Source organism: Heterocephalus glaber, unplaced genomic scaffold (genome assembly GCF_053883595.1).
Source record: "Heterocephalus glaber isolate CG9 unplaced genomic scaffold, H.glaber_assembly_v1.0 deba00001479, whole genome shotgun sequence".
Classification (NCBI taxonomy): domain Eukaryota; kingdom Metazoa; phylum Chordata; class Mammalia; order Rodentia; family Bathyergidae; genus Heterocephalus; species Heterocephalus glaber.
In genome coordinates, this window is record NW_028258316.1 from 957,686 (window position 1) to 965,403 (window position 7,718).

The following is a 7,718-nucleotide window of genomic DNA, read 5'->3' on the forward strand; positions in this document are numbered from 1 at the left end:
CTCAGGGAGGCCTGGGGTCCCTAGGATGGAGTGGGGCGTGCGGCCCTGCCTGCGATGCGGCCATAAACCTTGCACCACGGAGTGAACGAGGAGCTGAGACATGGGGCCCCGCAGCTGGCACCTGTCACCTCCCCCTGGAATAGTACCTGAACCTGGAAGAGAGCCTGGGGTCAACCCAGGAGCACCCTGGTGCCCAGCCTGAGAGCCCTGGGCCTTCTTCCTCTGTTCCCTCGCACCAGGCACCCTGTAGTGGGGTGTGCTGGCTTTGGGAGCCTACAAGAGCCACATCGGGCTGGGGGTGTGGGCCAGGGACAGTCCTTGCCATCAGTGCAGCTGCAGCTCGAGGGGGCACCTTGTCACTGTCTCCCTCTGGTCTGCCACGTGGAAGGGATGAGGGCAGCCCAACTGCACCCCAAATGCCTGGCTGAAGGGCTAAGGGTTACGGGGAGCTGGGGAGAGCAGCCCCAACAAGAAGCAGCTGTTCATGAGCACCAGGCAGCTCCTCATTGCAGCCATCAAGCCTGAGAGTGCGGGTCACGGCCAGACAGGGACCCGCAGGAGCCTCCCAGGCCATGCGTGGCCCACAAGACCAAGTGCCTGCTACACAGACAGCATTTCCACAGGACGAAACGAGGTCTAGACTCACAGCAGAATGTTGAGACCATCTGGAGGACAGTCCCGAATTACCTGATGCGGACAGACCAGGAAAACGTCAGCTTGCAAGGAAGACTCCCAGAGACCAAGGACGAGAAGACAAGGTGCTGCAGTTATCTTCTGACGGTCAGTCTCGGTCATAAGGCAGCTGTGATAAGAGCCCCTCCCTGTGTGAGACCCGCCAAGGACAGGACCGAGGGAGAATCCGGCCTGCGGTCAGGACCTGTGGGGGCGGGGGCAACATCCCTGTCCTCCAAAGCCCACAAGGTGAAAAGGGTGATTTGCAAGAATGATGGCTAAAACGGGGATTTAGCTCAGTGGTTCCGCTGCCTGCCTCGAAAGCGGAAGGACCTGAGTTCGATCCCCGGCACCAAAAACCCCCCCAAAAAACAAGAATGATAGCTAAAAGATCCCCAGACTCGCTCTATGGGGGGACCTGCAGACTGAGAGTCAAGCAAACCTAGGAGAAAATAAGCCCAAGGACACCTGCTCGGGATGCACACAGCCCAGCCCAGCCCAGTGCTGAGGCCACCAAGGACTCCTGTGCAGGTAGGAGGGGCTGCCCGCCAGAGTCCTCCCCGTGGGCATGTGTCTGCTGGGGCTCCTCACCACACTCTGGAGAAGGCGCTGCCAGCTTAGCACAGGCCAGGGCGATTTGCGGGACACTAAGGGACCACCCAGGGCCAGACTCTGAAGCCCAGAGGAGCTCTCAAGCTGCAGACACACAGCGACAGCGGCACACATAGCAGCCGCCTCGCCCTGCCTTGGGTTAGTGCCCAGCAGTCTCAGGGCCCCTGGCCGTCTCCACCCTGTGACCTCCGTGTCACCGCACTGTCCAGTCCCTCCCTGTGAGCCTGTGTCCACCTCTCCTTTTCCTAATGACCTCATCTTCACTTCCTGACTTCATGCGGACACGTTTCCACGAAGGCCACATTCTGCAGTCCTGGGGTCAGCACGTCCACAGCTGGCCGTGGCCTCCCTGACCTGATGCCCTCCACATACCATCACACTGGGCTTCGGCAAGAAGCCCAAGAGGCTGAGGACACGGTTTTGGTCCCCCTCCGCTGCAAGTGCAGAACGCCCAAGACGGGGTGATCTGTAACGGTCACAGATTTACTGGCTCACAGCTGTGGAGGCTGCGGGTGGGGTCCAAACATCTGTGGCACCTCTGGTGGGGCCTTCATGCTGTCCTCCCTTGGTGGAGGACAAGACCACTTTCTAGCAGCTCCAACATCACCTGGCGTGGCACAGCCACGTGCCAGTCACCTCTGCACACTGTCCCAGGGCAACTACTTTTCAACATGAATCGGGGGACACACCAAGCCCCTGCCTGGTCTCCAACCCCTGTGCTTCTCCCCTGTGGAACACACCTGAGGCCACCAGATGGTTGCCTCCCAGCACCTGGCCAGAGCCTCCCCAGAGCAGCCACGGCTGACTCGGGCCTGAGGTTCAGTCAGTGCCAGGTGGACAGCACTGAACAGGCTGATCAGAGGGGAGAAACAGGCAAGCCAGGCCCCAGCGAGTCCAAATCCACACTCTAAGCCAGGAGCCCGGAGTCCAAGGCCCGTCCAGACCCCGGCTGGGGCTGGGCCAGGCCTCGGGCAGCATCCATCCCCATAGCGCCTCGGGGCACAGCCTGGGCCCAGGATCTTGGTTGGGGCTGCACCCTGGGATCCTCAGTTCTGGGTCCTGGACTCCACCAGACATGGCCCCAGTGGCTATTCGGTGGCTTCGTTCTGTCCCCTCTACTGTCCTGCAGTGCCGCGAGATGCAGGTGGAGGCCACCACAGCCCGGGCGTCCCCTCCCTGTGCCTGCAGGGTCAGCCCCTCCTACAAGCACAGGCTTGGGCCTGAGCTGGAAGCCCCGCAGAGGCATGTGGGGGCCCCAGGCTGCCCTCTGCAGGCCTGGGGCAGGGGCAGGGCGCCAGCTTCCCAGGCTGCAGGGCAGCTCTGGCTCCTGCTGTCCATGCAGGCACTGGGCGCTGGCACTGGGAAGACCTCAAACCTCGCATTCCTGTCAGGAAAATGCTCAGTGCACAGCGGGCTGACATTGCCTCTGTTAACCTTTCTAAAGGTAAAGCCCATGCTTTCAACAATCTCTCTCCTTGCACCCCGCTATTAAAAACACAAACATAAACAAACCAAAAAAGCAGCCACGGGGCACCAGGAACACTGCTACTCAAGAGATTTCTGCCCCAGGTACCGAGTTCAGGCCTCTTAGATGCCACCACCACAGCTCCTCATGGCTGCAGAAACCGCGCTGCTGTTTCCACAGCCGAGCTCGCTTCCGGCTGAGACCTATCCACGTGGCCTCCTGTACACCCTCTGCCCCACTCTGCGCACGGACACCTGACCCTGACGTCCCCGGGGTCGTGGGCTCCCCGCCAGCTCTGCTGAGCCCCCTCAGAATTAGCAGGTGGCCTTGACAGCATCCTGGCTCTCCCAGCCTTTCCCACCCACAGTCAGCCCCACACTTCCGGCCACAGGTTACAGCAGCACCCTCACCGCTGACACTGACTTCCACCTGAGCCTCGACCCCAGAACCAAAGACAACACAGTGTCCTCTCATTCGAAGGGCAATGTCCCGAGATGCCCAGTGGGCATCAGCGGACAGGACAAGCCCTGTATCCAGGAACGCTCCTGTCTGTGGTAAAGCTTCTTTATAAATCAGGCAGAGCTGTGTGACAGAAGTCATGTGACCGAGTCTCTCAGCTTCAGAGTGTCACACTGTACCACACCATGGGTCAGAAGGCCCATGCAGACAGACCAGTGGATCTCCCACACACATGTGAGGTTGAGGTCCGTAGCCGAACCCAAGGTGGGTCACTGCAGGGCAGCAAGGTGGCTCGGCCCTGGCATCGACGGCTCTGAGCCACAGGGCACATCAGGAGCAGTGATGGCGAACTTTCAGAGCTTTCATTGCAGCACGTGTGCCGTGCCACCAGCGGCCAACAGGAAAGGCCTGCTCAGCCTGCTCAGGGTACTGGCCATGGTGAGGGACACTCCCTGAGCCAGGGGAGAGGGCAAGGGGGTCTCGGCCTGGGAGACAGGTGAAGAAATCAGGCCACACTCCAAATTTAAAGACCCAATGCCAAGTGAGCATCTGAAATAATGACACTCCTCAGATGAGGGATTAGAAAGGGCAAATAAACATATGAAAAAATGTTCATGTCACTGTTCATTCACAGGCAAATGAAAACAACACTGAGATTCCACCTCACCCCAGAATAATGGCTGCTATCAAGAAATCAGCCAATAACAAGTGCTGGCGGGGCTCTGGGGAAAGAGAAGCCTTCTCTACTGCTGGTGGGCGTGCAGGCTGGTGCAGCCACTGTGGAAGTCAGTGTGGAGATCCCTCAAGAAACTAAAACTAGAGGTTCCATTTGAGCCAGCTATTCCTCTTCTTGGTATCTTCCTGAAAGAATTAAAAGAATCATACCAAGTGATGTATGCACACCCATGTTTATAGTGGCACAGTTTGTAATGGCTAAATCTTGGAAACAGCACAAATGCTCATCAACCGACAAATGGATAAAGATGTGGGGTTTTTTTCATACGATGGAGTACTACTATGCCATAAAGAAGGATGAGCTTCAGACATTTCTAGCTAAATGGATGGACCTCCAGACCATACTCTTAAGTGAGATAAATAGGACACACATGTTTAAACACCACATTGTTTCTCTGGTGTGAGAAACTGAAAGCGTAAATAAAGACCAAAATGTATGATAGATATTAGGAAATGGGAAGAAAATGTTTAAATGGGAAGAGGAACAGGGAGGAGGGAGAACAGAAGGAAGGAACAAGAAAAAAGTGAAAATAGAAGGGAAAAATGGAAACAGAGCTTCTGTACATAGGGAGAGGAAGGGGACTGGAGGGAATGGGATAAAATAAAATTTATTTAAAAACAAATCAGGTCACAGATTGGAAAAGACAAAACAAACCCGCTGCCCACACACAACATGATTGCTTGTACATAAAATCCTGTTAAATCTATGAAGATGAACACATGCCTGCCTGCAGAGCCACTCGGAGTGTGGAGGTGTGGGAGGCAGGTCAGCCATGGGCCAAGGACACGGCAAGCCCCTACTCCCGCGCACTGACCACAGGGCTGCCGAACCCCGGCAGTTCCTTACAGAGAGCCTGACGCCAACGTGACAGGCACTGGCAGAGGAGCAAACAGCGCTAAAGCACAGTGAAAACCAAGATTAAACCAGAGGAGCTGCTGGTGAAGGGACAGATCCACAGACCATCAGAACGCAGATCACATAGATGTGACAAATCAACTCCTTACAAATTATAAAAACGAGAAAGATCATCGTCCCCCAGGGCAGAGCCCGGCCAGGGCAAGGCAGCAGCACCTGAAGCTCACACCTCGCACAAGGACTCGGGGACGCAGACCTGCGTGCAGCGTGAAATGTGTAGAACCTGCAGGTGAACTCACAAAGGACCGTCACAGTCTGAGTCAGGAAGAGTCCTCAGACATGGCCCTGGAGCACAGCCCACAAAAGACAAAACCGAGGACCATGCAGACGAAAGACACTGCTACAAGGGTGAGACCTGAGCTACAGACTGGGAGAAGGTATCTGCACACCCTGCCCCCGACAGGGGACTTGTGCCCAGAATATGCAAGCAACTCTCACTCAACTCAGTAGGAAGATGGTGTCCAGCTTAGACACGGGCAAAAGATGTGACTGACGTTGCCAGAGAGACAGCCTCCGCCCCGGACACCTGCCAAATGAAAAGTGAAACCACAGCAAGACACTACTGCACGTGCACTGCAGTGACTGCCAAGTGCGCCTGACGATGTGGGCTATCCCACAGTTCCAGCTACTTTCGAGGCTGAGGCAGAAGGACTGCTCAGCCCAGGAGCTCAAGACCAGCCTGGGCAACACAGCCAAACCCTGTCTCAAAAAAAAAGGGTGATGATGAAATACCCCAGCACGAACCCCACGGCGACCCAGAACCCCACTCCCAGTATCCGCCTCAGGAGCCAGAGTGCTCAACAGCAATCTGCACACAAACCTCCAGCAACTGTCACAGCTCAGACGCTGGGAGGCACCAACTTGCTTCTGGGGACCCACACCCAGACGCATAGCGGGCCCTGCTCAGCAGACAGGGACCGGATCAAGGAAAGGCACCAAGCAAAAAGAGTGTCCCACAGAATGTGGGATGGGGCAGCCAGGTAGAGGACTCCGGAGGGAAGAAAGCACCACTCGAGCCAGGGCAGACGTCCACAGCAGCATTTTCCCAGCAGCTGCTCCGTGGGAACCGGCCACATCCCTGTACAGCGAGTCACTAAAACCGCATGGTGACACTGCCCAGGCCTGATGACAGGACATGGACAGCCACAAGCGGACACAACCTGGAGACAGCGCTGAGGACTGGGGCGGCTCTACTCAATAAGCGTCCAGGAGAGCGGCGTGCAGGGCACAGAGTCCAGCTGTGCTGTCGGGTGTGGGAGGGACGAAGTGGGAGGGACGAAGTTGCTGCTGACAGGTTCCCTTCTGGGATAACGAAATGCCCTAAAATTACAGCGTTGGTGGCGACTGTAAGAGGTGGGAAATGGGTCTGAGCAGTGCAGAGGGAGCTCCAGCCCCTCCTGTATGGGGTGGGGCCACAGCCCAGAGCAGCTCAGTGTGCAGACCAGCCTCCCTCTGCGAGGTCTGAGGGCCCCGACCCCTTCTGGCCCCGGCTCTGGCAGTGTCAGCCTCAGCCCTCCTGCTGCCCTGCAGCTCCTGGGGCAGGTCCCCGGTCCGCCTCAGCCTTACTCTGGGAGTGCGCCCTGTGGGTAAACATCTTCCCAAGCCTCTCAGCTAACCAACCCTTTCCATTTCTTTGTACTCCTGAGGGTTTTTTTTTGGGTGGGGGGACCAGGGGTTGAACTCGGGTCCTTAAGCTTTCAAGGCAGGCAGCGGAACCACTGAGCTAAATCCCCGGCCCTCCATTTCTTTGTTGTTACCCTTAGTACTAATGCTAAGCTCATACCCTCCCACTCAGCCACAACCTGCCAGCCTTTATTTACTTATTTATTTTGGTGTTTTGAGACAGGGTCTCCCTATGTAGCTCAGACTGGCCTTGAAATCACAATGGAGCCCAGGCTGGCCTCCAACTGGCAGCAATCCTCCTGCCTCAGCCTCCCAAGTGCTAGGACTACAGGCATGGGCCACCACACCCAGCTCCCTCTATTTCCTTTTAAGAGACTGATGATGTACCACAGCGTTAACCTGAACCCTAATTTTAAAATGTATGTTGCCGGATGTGGCGGCACATGCCTGTTATCCCAGCATTTGGGAGGCTGAGGCAGGAGGATCACCAAGAGTTCAAGGCCAGCCTCGGCTAAATAGTGAATTCAGGGTCAGCCTGAACAAAGGGAGACCTTGCCTCAAAAAACCCAAAACAAAAGAAACAAACAAAAATATATATATCACATACAAATTCCCAAAGTAGAAACTAGCCATATTAAAAAGAAAACTTTAAATCCATTATTCAAGGATCACATCTACATTTACAATTCAAAGATGTAATCAAAGGCGAGGACCTGAAGAGTAGCAGCTCTGCTCAACAGGAGGAGACCAGGTCTGACGTCCCTGACTCACACTGCACTTCCCCGGGGAAAATCTGGAAGGGGCCTGGGCCCAGCAGAGGTGCCTGGCCCGCTGCCTCCCTGGAAGTCAGGTCACGAGGACCAGGGACCACGCCTCACAGCAGCCCTCAAGCCCAGACAGCATGCTCTGGGGTCGGGGTGGGGCTGTGCGAAGCCAGCTTAGTGCTGGGAAGCACCAGGCCCAGCTTCCTGCAGAGCAGCCCGAAGCGGCACGGACACCCAGGCCCCTAACTCTGCTTCCAGGTCAGCATGAGGAACCTGGAGCCACGGATCTCAGGACACGAGCTGTCTCCTCTAGGGGACACGGCAGTGGGTGTCACCAGACCAGCCCCAGCCCCTGCGGTGACTCAGGGTACGACCACTGCATATTTTCAATACTGTTTGTAGATACAGAAACACAGGCACAAAGGGTAAACAGCCAGGTGGACAGGAGCTCAGAACCCTGCGCAGAGCACTG